The sequence below is a fragment of the Mauremys reevesii genome, linkage group 17 (genome assembly GCF_016161935.1).
Source record: "Mauremys reevesii isolate NIE-2019 linkage group 17, ASM1616193v1, whole genome shotgun sequence".
Taxonomy (NCBI): domain Eukaryota; kingdom Metazoa; phylum Chordata; order Testudines; family Geoemydidae; genus Mauremys; species Mauremys reevesii.
Window position 1 is genome coordinate 15,180,275 of NC_052639.1, and position 18,171 is coordinate 15,198,445.

General features: G+C 49.7%; 1 protein-coding gene across 3 annotated transcripts in view; it reads left to right on the plus strand.

The window, feature by feature from the left end:
• LOC120384921 (maestro heat-like repeat family member 5) overlaps positions 1–18,171 on the plus strand; it is a 924,418-nt gene that overhangs the window by 116,190 nt on the left and 790,057 nt on the right. The window lies entirely within an intron of this gene.

Sequence of the window (18,171 nt, forward strand, 5' to 3'; positions counted from 1 at the left end):
TTACCCCCCCCCCTTTGAGCCTCTCCCCAGCTGGACTCTCCGTCGGGCTCCCAGCCCGAGCAGCCGCTGACACTTCCATGGGGTGGGTGGTGTGTCCCCCGCTCCCGTGGCACTTGATGGATCTCGGTGGCACAGCAGCGTGGATCCGGGTCCCGAGCAGCGGCTGCGTTACGGGGCTGTCTGGTTCTCTCCCCGTGTTGTCTGCAGGCAGCCACCCGGCCAATTGGACACGGCTCTTAGCGGCACGCTGCTCCCCTCCCTCGCGATCCTCGCGGCGGGCAGGGAGAAAGCCCTGAGGCAGGCAGGTGTCAGCAATGCGAGTATCCCTCCCCACCCTGCACAGCCTGCCCGGTGCTCCGCGGCTGGGAGCAAGACGGTGCCCGGTGCTGGATCGCAGCGCAGGGGAGCTGCCCGGCCCCAGCTGGCGAGAGTGACGGGGCTGAGCTGGGCTGCAAATGAACTGGAGGGGACAGATGGAGACAGGGGACGGGACAGAGGACAGGGCTGGGGGGACGCAGGGATGGGACGGAGGGGACGAAGGGGGCAGGGATGGATGGAGACAGGATGGGACGGAGGACAGGGCTGGGGGGATGCAGGGACGGGACGGAGGGGATGAAGGGGGCAGGGACGGATGGAGACAGGGGACGGGACAGAGGACAGGGCTGGGGGGATGCAGGGATGGGACGGAGGGGACGAAGGGGGCAGGGACGGATGGAGACGGGATGGGACAGAGGACAGAGCTGGGGGGATGCAGGGATGGGACGGAGGGGACGAATGGGGCAGGGACGGATGGAGAAGGGACGGGACAGAGGACAGGGCTGGGGGGACGCAGGGAAGGGAGTGAAGGATGGAGGGAGCGGGAGGGTGACCAGATCGCAAGCGTGAACTATCAGGCCACGGTGGTGGAGCTGGGGGGGAGACAGACAGACACAGGTGCGCAGCCCCGTTGGGAGCCAGAGGCACACTGGTCCGCCTGGCCGTGTGCTACCAGCATGCCCTTTCGTATTGGGGTGTGCCCATGCTGTGCCACAGAGCTCCCCTGCCCAGCACCCCCCTACAACTCTTCCACCACAAATGCACAGTGCTGTGCACACACACCTCGCCCAGCACACCCCTGCCCACAGCCCCACCACAGCTGCCCAGCACCCCACACAGAAACCCCCACTCTCTAGTTTCCCAATACACACAGATTTCCCCTCCCTTCCTTCCTCCCTCCCAGCGGCCTTCCCCACAGCCTCACACCATAACTGCACAATGCCCCACACAGACCCGCAGTGCCCTGACACACACAGATCTCCCCCATAGCCCAGCACCCTGTTTTTCACTCTTGTTTTTTCAAGACCCAAAGGGAGAAATCCTCCTCCTCCTACTCCATGGGAGGAGGGAAGCGGGGATTGAGCTTCTCTATGAATAGCTCCAGTGCCTGATTCTGCTTGAACTTACTTTTCCTGAAAGAGGCACCATTTTTCTCAGTTTTACCGTCACCCCTGGGGTTCTGAATAACAGCAGTGAAACTGACCAAAGCTGCTAGTGCTTGGCAGCATTGTGAGGCGGAATAGAAGCTCTGGAACTGCCAGTTTGCAGACTCAGGAAGACAGGTCTGCACTGGTTTACATTTGGAAGGTTATCTTCAGATAATGAAAGCTGGGCATGTGCTTTCTTCAATCCCTGACAATGCATGGCAGAGAATACAATTATTAAAGAAAAACAGTTTTAGCCCCTTTTTGCACAGTTACCTGCACTTATACAGGTTGCAACCTGATATTCCTTGCACATCTACAAGTTTGGGTGCATCGGTAATGCCCTAATTGTATTACCGTTGCACCGTGATTTTGCTTGGTTCTTGTTAACCAAGGTGAAGTATTCCTAGAAAATAGGTGAAACATTTGGATTTGTAACAGTAATGTAAATACTGTGATAAATTCAGTGCCCCTGGCTTCCCATGGTTCCACAATCATAGAAATGGCACTGGAATTTACTTTTATCTTCAGAATTCTTCCCCCCTCCCTCCGCAGATCACCATAAGAACTTTAGGAAGGACATTTGAAATAACACATAAAAGTGATTCCATGGACAAGTATGGAGTGTTTTCTGTTTCTCTGGAATTTGGCAGTCTATGGTGCTTAATATGGGCATATAAGTTTGATTACTATAGAAATTTTTCAGATCCTGTAAAAAAAAGTCTGTCTTCGCAGAATCCTCTCATCATTGGTACAGAAAGTGAAACAGAAGTGCTGCAGTATTTTAGGGTTTCTGGATTTGTTTTTCTCCAGGAAACATTTTTGGTGCTTTTATTATGCCAGATAATTACAAAAAATGTACTATCTTAAAAATACTGGTGATTGGCAGCAGTAGCCCTGGAAACGAAAATGGGTGAGATTTTCAAAAGAGAGTAAGTGATTTAGGAACATAAGTCTCATTAACTTTTAATGGGACTGGCATTTCTAAGTCATGCAGTTTTCAATGTCTCACCCATCATGTAAAATAGGGCTTGAATTTTCTATGATTTAGTTGACCACTGGCATGTACTTTCAGTATTTTCAAAAAGCATATACCAAATGGTAAATTAGAACATGCTGTAGCATGGCTAGTGCTGAATTATCAGAGAAGTAGTTTCAAAACTTCCAATTTTTATGCAGTATGTAGCTATTTATTTGTTCTAAAATCCATACTCTTACTGGCAGACTATTCTCAGACCTTGTAACCTTGTATGACTCTTACATAAACAAAGTTGTAGCTTCTAGTAGAGACTTAACTGATTTGCTCCGCTCTTTGTGTTATAGAGGAAAATCTTGTTCTCAGATGCCGATTCTTGAAATGATGAGGGTTTGTCGATCCCATAAATCACCTTCTTTCAAGGCCGGATCAGATATTCAAACAAGGTTATGAACCTCCTTACTTGTACAGTCATAATTCCAAAACAGGTCGATCAAGAGGAGTTAAGTCCCTGCCCTGTATAATTTATAAACATGAAGCTGAGTAACCTTGGATGACTAAATTAAACTCTAAAATAATAATGAAAAGCTTAGCTTTATTTTAGCAAACTGGTATTACAAGTTTCATGACATAAATGTTAATTATCAATATCTTTGGCACTAGAAAATGGATTTTTCTCTGCACAAAGTCCATTTCTTGGCAGAGGATACATTGGGAACTATCAATATAAAAAGGATTAATGTGGAGACATGAAGAATAATAAAACATTAAGGATGTTATCTAAATATTTCAAATAGAGAGAAAGAGGTACATGTCTACCTATAATATGAGTTTTAGGATCAGCGGGCTTAGTTGTTTACAGATTCTGAATGATGCTTTGTTTTGATTCTTGTGAAAGCTTCCTTATTTATTTTCATGGCCCAGGGTTGTCTCCCTGGTTTCCCTGTTTATATATTATATAATAAGCATGTTAATCAAGGGTGATCATGTTAGGTTCTTTTCATCCATGGTTTAAAACAATTAGAGAAACTCTTTCTTTCCCCCCCCTTAGCTTAGTCTGCAGAAAAATTCACAAGATGAAATAAGCTCTGTGTGGGTTTTTCCCATGTAGAGCAGTGAAATTGTCCTATTTGTTTTTCTATTTCATATTTCTGTACATGTTATTTTATTTTTATTCCTAAACCATTCCATAAGTTCCTATGTTTAAATATAATTTGAAAGTCAGAGTCACTCTAGGCAAAAATTAGAATTAAATTCTTTATTAGAAGTACATCATTAAGCATAAAGAATGAGGAGTACTTGTGGCACCTTAGAGACTAACAAATTTAATAGCTCTGTAAAGGCAAAAAGGGAAAGGGCATGGGTGGAAATGAAAAAGTGCAGGCATTTGAAGAGGGATTTCACTGGAGAGAGGATGAGGCTAGGAGATGGTAGCACACATTTAAAAAAAAATTCATATTGCTTGTGTTTCAGGCAAAGATTAGGCATTTATTTACCTTTAAAATACATTTTTAACTGGATTTTCAAAACAGTTGCTCTCAGAAACCACTGTGTAACTTAACCCCCTTAATTTAATTGTCTAGTAATTGATAGAATTAGAAACCACAGATATTAAGAAAGATTACACCAGAGGTTATCAAGGTAATTCGCTGGACTGCATTTCTGGCATCTTTTGCATGATGCTGCAGAATATTTGGGGCACGGGACCATTGTTTTGTTAGACAGTGCCTAGAACAATGAGGCCCCGAACCCTGATTGGTACAAATCATAATAGAAAGAACTGGGTGGAAATTGCTGAAGGGCCCGATCTTGCTCTAATTGAAGTCAATGGAAAAAATTCCATTGATTTCAATGGTGTAGAATTGAACCACAAAGGAGGCAGTTGGGGGAGGGATACCGCTGGGATAGGTTAACAGAAGGACAAGTGGCATTTGGGACTTCAGACACCTTGCAGAGCCAGAATGAAGTGACATACACAGAAGCAAAGTCAGAGGGGTGGTTGGTGAAGCTGTTAACAGCTGGGAGGTCCAGATATGTGAGCCACACTCAACAAAGTGAACATGTACAAGCACCGGGGCCAGAGTTTATTGTTTCCTGGATACTTTAAACAGGATCATTACATGCTGAAATAGATGAATATTGCTAGAGTTATGAAGGCAAAATTGTCCTGTTAGATTGCACCTGGGGAAATCTGGGTTTTGTTTTATCTGTTGGTTTTATGGTTACTGTATATTTTGTTCCTGTCCTCTTTATAAAGTGCTGCTGATTTTTTTATATTGTTCCTTATTCATTTGATGCCAGGGCCTTATTATATCCCGTTGTTGTTTTTAGGCTACTCTTGTGGAGTATGAAATATAATTAAAAGGCCACATTTTCAAAGGATCCTCCTCTATTCAGGCGTGTAGAAGTTTTCATGCAAATAGCAGCATGTGCATGTTTCAGGTAACAGCAGATGCATGCACAGGTGATAGATTCAGACTTGCAGTGCTCAGAAAGTGTGCATACAGATATTTGCATGGATTTAAATAGAGGCCACTTTTTGAAAACGTGTCAAAAATATCAGTAAGTTAGGCCACCTTATAACTAGGTTACATTTAAATAGCTACATAAGTGGGATCAGGAGATCTACTTTGTCCTGAGCTGTTACAATTGAAAAGTGCTGGGTCACTTTAATAATTTCAAACCCCTATAAAGAACCCTTGTTATGGCAGGAGTCTTGTAGGTGATGTATGTGATGATGAATATGCCAGAAAAATTCCAAGATATCGTGTGTAATTGAGCAAAACCCCAGGTTTAATGGAATTGAAAAGTACTTGTGTCACAGATGTAGGCAATTACTGTTCATAAAGGCACCCGCAACTTGAAAATCATTTCAATCAGAAAATGCTGCATCTACTATTGTTACAATTAGCCACGGAGGTTGCTGTCACTGAAAGGGATTAATGAAAAAATAACATTTTCATCTCTTGTTTTCATTTGTTTGCTGTGTGCATTTGGCAGGTCTCTGTGTAATAGTCCTTGTGTGATGGTGCCTGCCCTTCCCTATGCTACTGAAGAATGTGCTGATCAGTACTGTGGTAGCAGAACTGAAACTGAAAAGGTAGCAGGCAGGACTATGCACAAAGAGAAAAGGGATGTAGACCTGCCCTTTGTACCCTGCAGAACCTGTGGTCACAGGCCCTTCCTAATTTGGGGGGAACCAAGGAATATAAAAAGTAATCTCTTGTAAATTGAACCAATGTTGTCTGACTGCTAGAGTTGGAATCTTGATACTAATTTTTCCTAATGATTGTAAGTTATTTACAGTCACCTGGCTGGCCTTTGAGGACTGACAAATCACAGCCAGAAGCCCCCTCGAGGTTTGAAACCTGTTCAGTCTCAGTCATCTGGTGAGAGTTGAATTCTAGGCATGGAAAAAACAAGCTTAAGGAGGCAGAATTTTATTGTGTACCTGGGATTTTGTCCCTTAGATTCACTGGGGACATTGGGGTTTGTCCTTTGTTTCACCTTTTCATCCATCCCTCCCTCCCTCCTTTCTCTTCGTCTCTTGCTTCTTTTATCCTTTCTTCTATTCCCCTCCCAAAACCAGGAGAGGGGTGTGTGTGTGTGTGTGTGTGTGTTGCGGGGCAGTGATCCCCACCAGTGACCTGGGCCATCCTTTGGGCTCTCTGGTGAGAACTCTCAGCCTCCCATCCTCAGTTTCTACGCTGATTGGCTGAGCAGGGGGTTATTGCCAAAGAAGAGACTCAGGTCTTGTTGTTCTTTTTTAAGACCAAGTAAATAAGTCATAAGCAGTTGTATGTTTGATGAATTTTGCTGCTTCTCTGCACTAATTGTCTCTGAGCAGTTCATGATTCTCTCTAACATTGCAGTTCTCCTAAAATACTGGCTGAATACTTACTGTGCACTGTTGCTGGTCTGGAGCTCATCTGAGAGCACTTTACTCAGATCATTCGATGTAGGAAATTTAAGATCCGATGCTTAGTTTGAAAATCAGGGCTCTTGGGTCTTATTCCCAACTCTGCCACTGATTATGCGACCTAAGACAAGTCAATTATCCTTTCTCAGCCTTATCTTCTCCCTCTTTCAAGTAGGGATAATAATGATCCGCTCCTACCTACCTCACAGTGGGTGGAGATAGGGCCAACTCTAGGTTTTTTGCTGTCCCAAGCAAAAAAAAAAAATTGGCTGCCCCCACCCCAGCCCTGGGCTCCTCCCTGAATCTCCCTGCTGCCCCAGCCGTGGGCTCTGCCCCCTCCACCCACACCCCCTGCTTCCCCAGTTCTGGGCCTGCCCCCCAACCTGTACCCCCCTGCTGCCAGCCCTGGGCTCTCCCCCACACACACCAGCACCTTCTGCCACCCCAGCCTTGGGATCTTCCCCACACATGCACCCCGTGCTGCCCCAGCTCTGGGCTCCCCCCGCCCACTTGCACCCTCCTTCCACCCCAGCCCTGGGTCACTGGTAACTTGCTCCCAGAGTGGGTCATTCAGCAGGAATTTTGGATGTGCACAGAACACAGACAGGATTGGTTCCCATATGGTTACAGAACTGCAGTAACATGGAACAATTTCCAGCTTGTGTGATTAAAGGATATCTGGATGCATATTATAAGACTGTCCTACAGAAATGAGGAAACGTTGAGGTGCCTTTATTATTCTTATGTTCCATTCTTTGTTTCTATGGGCAATTTGCCAATGCAATATCACTGTCTTCCTTTTAAACAAATAAAACTATAAAACAAACAAACAAAGGCAATGGCTGTTGAAAATAGCAATTCCAGTCCTAAAAACCACTGGGAAGCATTTCTTGCTCAAGTTTATCCAACTTTTCTACAGCAAATTACAGTGAATCAGTATATTTGATTTGGGAGAAATGAAGTAACAGCTGCCCAAATTGAGCTTCAGCACTCGTGAATTTTGAGGGTGTTCAAATCTGGAAGGCAGGTGCTAGATTCCCTTTCTGAATATTAGCTAAATCTGGAAAGGAAAAGTCAATTTCTGCTTCGATGGCTCAGAAGTGGAAATCCTCTACGTGCCTGGTACTGTATCTAAAGCTGCCCAGGTCCAGTAGAGCCTCTCCTCCCTTACTCTTAAATTCTAGTGGGATCCACGTACCTCCTTGCTAGGATTCAGATAAAGAGGGGAACTGTCCATTTAGTCCACCCAATTCCTTCCTTGGGGGCTGCAAGGTGAGGTCACACCAGTATCTCTAATCCAGTCTGGGGATGTCTTCTGAAGGGGATATCTAGGGCAAAGCCTTCTACAACTTGGGCACACTCGTTCCCCATTCACAGTGCCACCCCGCTCTAGCAGTGAGCTCTCCATTCACAGCAAGCTGCAGCTTGAGGTTTCAGCTACCGTACTCCCTCCCCCTGCCTTTCCTGTTGATAGTGGCCAAGGGAATGCTGAGAAATGTAGTTTTTTTCCTGCTCCAGAGCTGGCTCTATAGGCAGGGAGCTAACCAAGGAACTACAGCTCCCAGGGCCCCCTGTTGGTTCTCAGCTCCCAGGCTGGATCCCTGCTGGCTGCCGCCCCTGCAAATGGGCTGCTCCAAGCACCTGCTTGATTTGCTGGTGCCTAGAGTCGCCCCTGCCTCCACCCATCCTTCACCCCCACCCTGTGCCCCAGCCTGGAGCCTGCACCCAGCACCCAAACTCCATTCCAGAGCCCAACCTCTCAACCATCCCACACCCCAAACCCCTGCCCCAACCCAGGGCCTGCACCCCAGACCTCCTCGCCCGACCCAAACTCCCTTGCAGAGCCTGAGGCAGGTGAGGGGCAGAGTTCGTCGGGGGCGGGCTCTGTGCAGTAATATAGTGACTCCTTGGGTCTTTGAATGAGGCTTTATACTTGGGGTGGGGGGGTGAGGAGGCAAGCAGCGAGTCGGTGGATGGAGAGGGGCAAATCTCCCAGATTCAAATCTGTGACTGTGTCTGTTGGTCCTTCTAGCTGCTTTTCTCTGGGCTGGGGGTTGTTCCCACAGGAAGGTGTTTGCTTCTTATCCCCGAGGCCATCAGTATGTCTGCTCTTCTCTAGTCAGCCCACTTGCCAAGCTTGATTGTCCTTGGTTGGGCTGCCAGCCCTCTCCAAGGATTGCAGCTGTCGGAGGTACTGCCCTCCACGCCTTCCTCAGTCACACCTCATTCATGCAATAGGGCAGTTGATTACCAAGTGGGGAGATCTTATTCTACTTCTAGCAAAAGACACTTTTCTTTTACCTTAATTACACTACCTTAGGGGCCCGCTATAACATATTACCAAGGTTCAATACAAAGTCATATACAAGTTATACAAAAATGCATAATGCAGAGATTTATCTACAACTGCATTGATTGACTGCATTGATTGACTGTGCAGTAATATAGTGACCCCTGGTCTTTGAATGAGGCTTCATACTTGCCTCATTAATGCAGAGAAGCAGCAAAATCCATCAAACATATAAGTGGTTATGACTTATTTACTTGGTCTTAAAAGAGAACAAAAAGGCCTTGAGTCTCCTCCTTGTCATTAACCCCCTGCTCAGCCAATCAGGGTAGAGACTGAGGATGGGAGGCTGAGGGGTCTCACCAGAGAGCTCAAAGGATGGCCCAGGTCACTGGCAGGGATCACTGCCCCAGCACTACTGCAGCTCCACAGTTTGGGGTGGACCTCCCACAGTGAGAGCTGCCGAGCACTCCCCCGCAACACACACACACACACACCCTCTCCTGGTGTTAGGAGGGGAACAGGAGAAAGGAGAAAAGAAGCAAAAGAGGAAGAGAAAGGAGGGATGGATGGAGGAAAAGGTGAAACAAAAAGGACAAACCCTAATGTCCTCAGTGATTCTAAGGGACAAGATCCCAGGTTTGGAATAAAATTCTGCCTCCTTAAGATCATGTTTTCCATGAATTCAACTGTCACCAGATGGATCAGACTGAACAGTTTCAAACCTCGAGGAGGCTCTTACCTTCTAAACAGGGTCGGCTGTTTTCAAGTAAAATCACTAAAAGGGAAGGAGAAAACTCGAAAGAGGTTCCTCCTGGCGCTCAGGTAAGTGAACCCCAATATTCCCCCAGTCCTCAAAGAGAGACCTGGAGAAGGAGACTTGCTGAAGCAAAGCCACAGGGTCTCTGAGGTTTCCCTGGCCCCTCGCCCCTGTCCTGCCTGGCTGATGTCAGCATCTCTCTGTGAGGTCACCACCTCCCCACCACCTTTGACCAATAGCCTGAGGTCCTGCAAAAGGCCTTTGTGATGTCACTGCCACACCCGTCCCTTGCTGTGCTAATGTCCTGCCCCTGGCCAGGCACTTTGGAGGTTTGAGCTACTCCCTGTGGATCACCCCACTCAAGGAGCATTCGTTCTAGGAAGCAAGCCGGCTAGACCGTAAAACATCAGACGCTGCTCCCAATGCGCCACTGCGTTTTTCAGAAATTAGTTGACTTGATGGCCAGAAGAGATCATTAGAGCATCTAATCTGACCCCCTGCATATCTCAGGCCTCCTGTATGACACAATAGCTTCTTTTGGGGCAAACACATTCCAGAATTCTCCGGTTCTCCATATGAACCCAACAACCAGCGCACACAGGTCCAGAAGTGGGCAATCTCTCCTATGGTCACTAGATGGCGATGCAGCCTGGCACTTTCCCATTCATGCGATGATCCGACCTTTTGGTTAACTAATCTGGCCCTGGTCCCAATTCGATGGGATAAAGGGGGTTCCTCTCTCCTTGTGAGCGATCGTTTGATGCAGGGGATCTTCTGCTGGTGTTATTCCTTGTGGAAAAGTACAAATTGCAAAACTGATGGGAGGGGCCTTCTGAGGTGGTAGGGAGGGGTCATGCTGTTACCTGCAATGTACACAGGCCCCGCAGCAGGGACGCACCTCGGAATGTGCATAGAAACAGGTTAAAAGTGCATCACAACAGTGAAGCCGTTGTCAAGATGCTATTCTGTGCAGAGGACTTTAAGACAGCCCCTGCTCCTGATCTGAGGCCTGAATTGATTTCAATGGGAATTAGGAACTGAAATCCCTTTAAAAAATCTGGCCCTAAGTGATTTGCTCAAGGTCACAAAGGAAGTCTGCAGTGAAGGCAGAACTTAAACTCAGACCCCTCAAGTGTTAGTCGAGTGCGATAACCTCTGGACCATCCTTCCTTTCTCCTGTGTCTGTCTAATGACGTGCTTCTGTCTATCTAACCCCAGACGTAACCATGTCTCTCTCTATCTAGCCCCATAGAAAAATAATCCGTCTGTCTAGTGTCTACCTACTTTTCCATAACTAAGCCAGGAGCTAGACTATTTATAAGAAGTCAATTAAAACCACAAACTAGGAATAAACTCTGATTACGTTCAAGAACCAGCATTCTTGTTGAAATCAGTAAGATTATGTTCACACTGGTTCACTGTATATTAACTGAGGAGATATGAATGAAGAGCAAAGTTAAGCAGCGGGAGCTCTATTAAAACTATGGGTGAAACCCTCATGCCTGCTCTGGCTTCTTGCACATCCTAAAACTGGAGTTCTGCAGTGGGGAAGCATAATAATAATAATTCTCTGCTACATTAAAGAGCCCTTTAATACCCAACATGTTCTCTCCATTAAGGCACTTCAACACTTCAATGAAGTTATCTTTCAATCTTCTTTTGATAAGTTAAACAGGTTGAGCTCTTTCAATAGCTCACTAGAAGGCATTTTTCTCCAGCCCTCAGAACATTTGGTGGCTCTTTGCTGCCCCAGCTCCAATTTCACAACTTCTTTTTCAAACGAGGACACCAAAACTGGAGGCTGTATTCCAATATCAGGCTCACTGATGCCGTGTTACCTCCTGTGATGTTATTGACACAAACTGTAACTGTATAGATCACCGTTGCGACCACTATTCTAGATTTGCAGCCAATATTGCATAAAGTTTCGTCGTGTAAGGGGTCTATGGAGAGGTTATGATTGGCTGATTAGAATTATGCTCAGGGCCGGCTTTAGGAAGTGCGGGGCCCAATTCGAACAGTTTCGATGGGGCCCCGGCAGGGATGACTAAAAAAAAAAAAACACGTTAAAAAAACACGTGGGGCTTGTACTCACCGGGCGGTGCTTCGAGTCTTTGGTGGCACTTCGGTGGTGGGTTCTTCACTCACTCCAGGTCTTCGGCGGCACTGAAGGACCCGCCGCCAAAGTACCGCCGAAGACTCGGAGCGGGTGAAGGACCCGCCGACGACATGCCCCTGAAGACCCAGAGTGCCGCCGGGTGAGTAAAAATTAAAAAGGCGCCTCTAGCCAGGGAAGGGATTCTTACTGGGTACGGGGCCCTCTTAGGCGTGGGTCCCAATTCGGGGGAATTGGTGGAATAGCCCTAAAGCTGGCCTGCAGCTACGGATTAAAACTCCGCAGCGTTTGTTGGGGCAACTGGAGCCGTGGGACCTACCTGGAGATGCTTAAATCTCACCCTTGTCTCTCTCCTCCTGCCTCTACCTCCGAGCCAGGCACTGGGCAGTTCAGTGGGGAAGGGATGAACTGATGATCATCAGTTTGTTTTATGATGGTGGGGGAGTGGTTTAAACTATTTCCCTCAATCACGTCTCCCTTGCAGGGGCGGCTCTAGGGATTTTGTCGCCCCAAGCACGGCAGGCAGGCTGCCTTCAGCAGCTTGCCTGTGGAGGGTCCACTGAAGCTGTGGGACCAGCAGAGATCCCCCTGGCTTGCTTCCCCAAGCACGCGCTTGGCATGCTGGGGCCTGGAGCTGCTCCTGCTCCCTTGGCAGCTCAGTCACCATTTTAGATAGAGCACTGCTGTGGTGCCTGGGCACTGGGCCATGCGGGGCCTTTAACACCACAGCCCTGGGGAGGGGAGGCTGAGAGGGACCATCGTGCGAGGAACACGAGTCCTTCTACCATCCACCACACCCTAGTTTGGAACTGCTGCTGCCGGCTCACCCCATCTGTGGGGACTTTTATCCCCTCTGCCTCTCTCTAGCTGGGGGTTTTCCCTTCTGCACCTACCTGGCATGGCAGCCCCCGTCTGAACCCCTGATCCTGTCCCAGTTTTGTCCCTCTGCCCATCCCGCCCCTCCGATTCCCCCCTTCAGGGGGATTTTCTGGCCTTTGATTGCAGGGAGCAGATTCTGATGGCGCGTAAGGGCAGCAGCTTGCAGCTGTTACTGAGCATGTGAGAAGAGCATTAGAAGGGAAGACCGGCCAGACTGGGTCACACCAAAGCTCCATCTAGCCCAGTGTCCTGTCGGCCGATAGCGGCCGGTGCCAGGTGCCCCAGAGGGAATGAACAGACAGGAATCATCCAGGGAGCCATCCCCTGTCGCCCAATTCCCAGCTTCTGACAGACAGAGGTTAGGGGCACCATCCCTGCCCACCCTGGCCAACAGCCATTGATGGACCTGTCCTCCACAGAAACACAGAATCATGGACAATTAGGGTTGGAAGAGACCTCAGGAGGTCATCTAGCCTAAGCCCCTGCTGAAAGCAGGACCACGAATCTCTCTAGTTTCCTTTTCATCGCAGGACCCTGCTCAGGAACAGTGAAGTTGCAAGATCTAACAGGAAACAGCTTCAGAAAGAAGGGCAGCTCCTCTTCCTCCTCCCCTCCCGTGGGGACGAGCAGCCCCCCAACTGCCTCTCTGCCCCGGCCTCCTTCAACACATTGCCCCCTTCAGCCTCCCCCAACTTCCCCCATTGCTCTCTTCAGCATCCCCCAACTGCCCCCATTGCCCCCTTCAGCCTCCCCCAACTGCCCCCATTGCCCCCTTCAGCCTCCCCCAACTCCCCCCCACACTGCCCCGGCTCCACCGCTCTCAGGTTCCCTTCCCCACAACCATTTGCTTCCTCACCATGGGGAACAGGAGCAGAAAATGCTTTTGAAAAAACCTTCTGTGAAGTAAAAAGTAAAACAAGCCAAGCAACCCCCTCCCTGGCTTTGTGCTGGGTGCCCAGCTGTGGGCTTGTGTGTGGGGGGGGAGGCTGTTCTGAGCACACTCCAGTCAGGGAAGGGGCGGAGTTGGCCAAAGGGGCAAGTTGAATCTTTAGCAGAGAATTCCTTTCTCCATGGTGTTAGCTAAGCGTTGCTGTTAAATGTCAGCCGACGAATGCAGCATTTGAAACAATCTGACTCTAACCCCACTGCCATCTCTGTTGCTGTAGTTCTCACATCCTCTGCTCTTGTGATGTCACCACATGACATAGTGTCTTATTCTCATAGTGTCCTGTGGGTTAGACAGGTCTTAAGTTTATGAGGTAAAAACTGAAGCATAACTCCATCCCTTCCTCCTTTTGACTTTGGAAAAATAAATTCTGTCCCCTCCCCCAGTCCCAACCCAGCCCCACCGGCGCTGCTCCGGCTTGGAGACAGGTGCCCTCTCACCTGGCCCTGAGCTGCTGTGGGGAGAGAGGGCTGGAGGGGGCAGTTCTTTCTCCCTGGGGCAACCTGCTCCCCAATCTCCTCATTCCCAGCCCCACCCCAGAGCCCTCACCCCCTGCACCCCTACCCTCTGCTCCAGCCCTGACTCCCTTATCCCCAGCCCCACTCCAGAGCCTGCACCCCCAGCCGGAGCCCTCACATCACTGCGCCCCAGCCCCCCCCGCCCCCGAGCCTCTCCCACACTCCAAACCTTTCAGCCTCACCCCTGCCACACACCATCCATGTGCAGAATGAATTTTGTAAGGAGCGCAATATGTAGGTGATGTGTCACACCTCACCTCCATATTGGTGCCCAAAACAAAATTCATTCCACACATGGACATAACAAATTAGAGGAAACACTGCTCCTGGCTTTCAGCCTCTCTCTCACATCTTGAATGTCATACTTTGAGTGATCAGAATAAAGTGCCCTCAAGTGAGCTAGAGACCAACAGTGGTTCATAGTAATTATTCAGCAAGTATTTTAGAAGACCTAGGACATTATTGAAAATCAAGACCTGCCAAGAGACAATTAATGGAGAGAAGCAGCAAGATTAATTCCATACATTGGATTGGTTGTGACTTATTTGCCTGATTTGAAAAGAGACCAAACTGACCTGAGTCTCCTTGGTGTCGATAGCCCCCTGCTCAGCCAATCAGCACTGAGACTCTGAGGGGCAGGAGGCTGAGGGGTCTCACGGGATGTCCCAAAGGACGGCCCAGGACACCATCAGAGGGGATCACTCTCAGACCCAGACCCACCTCTTGGTGAGGACCTCCCGCAATGAGAGCAATACACCTCCCCTGCCCGCACTCCAGACCCGTCCCTCCTAGGTAGAGGGAGGGAAGCTGGAAAAGGGAAAAAAGAAGCAAGAGAAGAGGAGAAAGGAGGGAGGAAAGAGGAAAAGGGAAACCAAAAAGGATACACCCCAATGTCCCCAGAGATTCCAATCATCAAAACCTAGGGAGGAAATTAAATTCTGCCACCTGAAGCCAGCGCTGTCTGTGCCTAGAATGCTGCCTGCACCAGGTGGATCAGACGGAACAGGTTCCAAACCTCTCTGAGCCTCTTACCTACTCAAAGGGAAGTTTGTTTTCGGCACAATCAGTGGTAGGAAAGGAGAAAACTCCACAGAGGTTCCTCCTCATGCTCACATCTGTGAATCCTAATCCTCTCTCAGCCCTCGAGGAGAGACCTCGCGAAGGAGACTTGTGGCAGCAAAGCCGGGAGGTCTCAGAGACTGGCCTGGCCCTGCACCTCTGTCCTGCCCGGCTGATGTCGGGGTCTCTCTGTGAGGTCACCCCCTCCCCACCACCTTTGCCCAATAGGCCGCGGTCCTGCAAAAGGCCTTTGTGATGTCACTGCCACACCCACCCCTCCCCTCAAAGCTGATGTCCTGCCCCTGGCCAGACTCATTGGGTCTTTGAGTTGTTTCCCCTGGATCTGGGGTTGCCAACTTTCTGACCCAACAAAACTGAACACCCTCATCCCGCCCCTTCGCAGAGATCCCGGCCCGCTCACTCCGTCGCTCGCTCTCCCCCACGCTCACTCACTCGCTCGTTTTCACCAGGCTGAGGAGGGCTGGGGAGGGTCCCTTTTCAACCAAGTGTTGTCGGGACAGACCTGGGAAGGAGGCTGCCTGCCAAACACCTTTAAGAGGAGCCGTCCCTCCCTGTCAGAAAATCATCTCCCTCCTTCAGTTCAGTAACGGCCTGAATTGTTCCTTATCCCGGCCGAGCTGGAGGATTGAAAGCAGCAACATCAAACCCCTGTGCAGCTAGCAGGAATGGACACAGACACTGTCGGTTCAGTGCAAGTGCCACACTCATTGCTTCCAACACACAAAGACTCACACACACACCTTGCACGCAAAACCTCACCAAGGAGTCAGATGCGCCTGCTGGTTCCCTGCACCCCTGCTGTACAGAATCCAATCCCAGGGAAAGCTTGTCAGGCCCAGAGCTGGCTGGGAGCCCGGGGCTGGAGTATTTAGCCTACAGTGATGGCACTCGGAGGAAAGATGCGAACGAGTGCAAGTTAAACATTGGTAGCTCTGGTTCCAGCCCCTCACAGGTCAGTCCATCCCTCCAGGAAAGGGGCACATCTGAATTCCCAGCTTGCTCAGTCTAGCTGCGTAGTTCTTCTTTACACCCAGTCAGGTCGGAGGCCTGTTTCGCACCCTGTGTTTGAGGAGACCGTCATAACCGACTCTCTACAATAGCAAAAGCAGGAGGCCGTGTTATTGCTCCTGCCCCAGCACAGACAGACAACGAGGGAAATGGTCCTTGTTGGAGGGTGGGGCTCCCTGCCCTTGGCCAAAGACCAGCACCTCCCTTTGCCCTTTGTCACTCGTGAAGCTTTTCTTTCAGCAGCGAGCCCTAGAGCTCAGTTGCTGGAGCGCTGCGTTTGTCACTGACGGTCGGGGAGCTGCAACATCACTGGGCTCTTCTACCAGCAAGTCCAACGAAAGGACTGATTTCCTCATGTGACAATCCTGGGCTTGTCTGAGGGGGTATCCACATTGCACACTGAGCCTGTCTCTGTGTGGCCTGGCCTTGGTGACTTGTGTTGCCAAGCTGGTGTTTGAGCATCCAGGCTGCAGTGGAGACTCAGGCCTCAGGCTGTGTCCTTCCTACCGCAGTAAGTCATCCTAACTGATGCTGCTCCAGCCACATGACTAACACAGCTGGATTCGACGTAGCTTAGGTCGACTTACTGCTGTGTCTACGCTGTGCTGGGCCGACGGGAGACTTACCTTACTCCTGTCATTCCCAGGGTACTCCCAGAGTCACCCAAAGAGCGCTCCGCTGTCAATTTAGTGGGTCTTCACTAGACCCCCACTAAATCGACCCTGGTGCATCGATCGCAGCAGACAGCCTCACAGCTGTGCTGCGCATCCACCCTGCACTACTCAGCCCCGAGTCAGAAATTCAGCTCCTGTGGGGTGTGTCACCCTGCTCAGCTGAAGATGCTCCCCGAGTCCCCAGTGATTTCTGCGATAACTTGTCTCCAGCCTGTTTGGGTCCATACGCTTCCCACGGGGAGGCTGTGCGTGGTCTAGTGACAAGCTCTGGTTGCTCAGGCCTGTCAGGGAAGGCGAGCTCCGGGGAACATTGAGACTCCAGAGATCCCTCAGTGGAAGCACAGGCGGTGGGTATAATAGTGGGGGAAGCCTCCCCTGGCACAGCTGCCGCCAACCAGGCCCCGGATGCCTGGGCCCCAGTGCCCAGCCTGTGCTCCATCTCTTCCTGTATCTGCTTCCCCACTTCTCCCAACCCCATCTGCCCACTGCTGCCTGGCTGAGTTCCCCCTCTCCTCCACTGCACCCCCGTGTCTGGGGTCCCTGCTGCTCACCGTGTGCCTCCTCTTCTCCACCCCCCACCCCCCCGCTGGGTCAGTCCTGGGGCCGATTTATTCAACATCTTCATAAATGATCTGGATGATGGGATGGATTGCACCCTCAGCAAGTTCGCACATGACCCTAAGCTGGGGGGAGGGGTAGATATGCTGGAGGGTAGGGATAGGGTCCAGAGTGACCTACACAAATTACAGGATTGGGCCAAAAAAAATCTGATGAGGTTCAAGAAGGACAAGTGCAGAGTCCTGCACTTAGGACAGAAGAATCCCATGCACTGCTAAAGACTGGAGACCGACTGGCTAAGCGGCAGTTCTGCAGAAAGTGACGTGAGGATTACAGTGGATGCTAACTCATATCAAGCTTCTCAGTGTGCCCTTGTTGCCAAGAAGGCTAACGGCATATTGGGCTGCATTAGTAGGAGCATTGCCGGCAGCTCGAGGGAGGTGATTTTTTCCCCTCTATTCAACACTGATGAGGCCAAATCTGGAGTATTGTGTCCCGTTTTGGGCCCCCCCACTACAGAAAGGATGTGGAAAAATTGGACACAGTCCAGCAGAGGGCAAGGAAAATGATTAGGGGGCTGGGGCAGATGATGTATGAGGAGAGGCTGAGGGAACTGGGCTTATTTAGTTTACAGAAGAGAAGAGTGAGGCGGGATTTGATAGCAGCCTTCAACTACCTGAAGGGAGGTTCCAAAGAGAATGGAGCTTGGCTGTGCTCAGTGGTGGCAGATGACAGAACAAGGAGCTATGATCTCAAGTTGCAGTGGGGGAGGTCTAGGTTGGATATTAGGAAACACTATTTCACTAGGAGGGTGGTGAAGCACTGGAATGGGTTCCCTAGGGATGTGGTGGAATCTCCATCCTTAGAGGTTTTTAAGGCCCAGCTCGACAAAGCCCTGGCTGGGATGATTTAGTTGGTGTTGGTCCTGCCATGAGCAGGGGGTTGGACTGGATGACCTCCTGAGGTCCCTTCCAACCCTCATCTTCTATG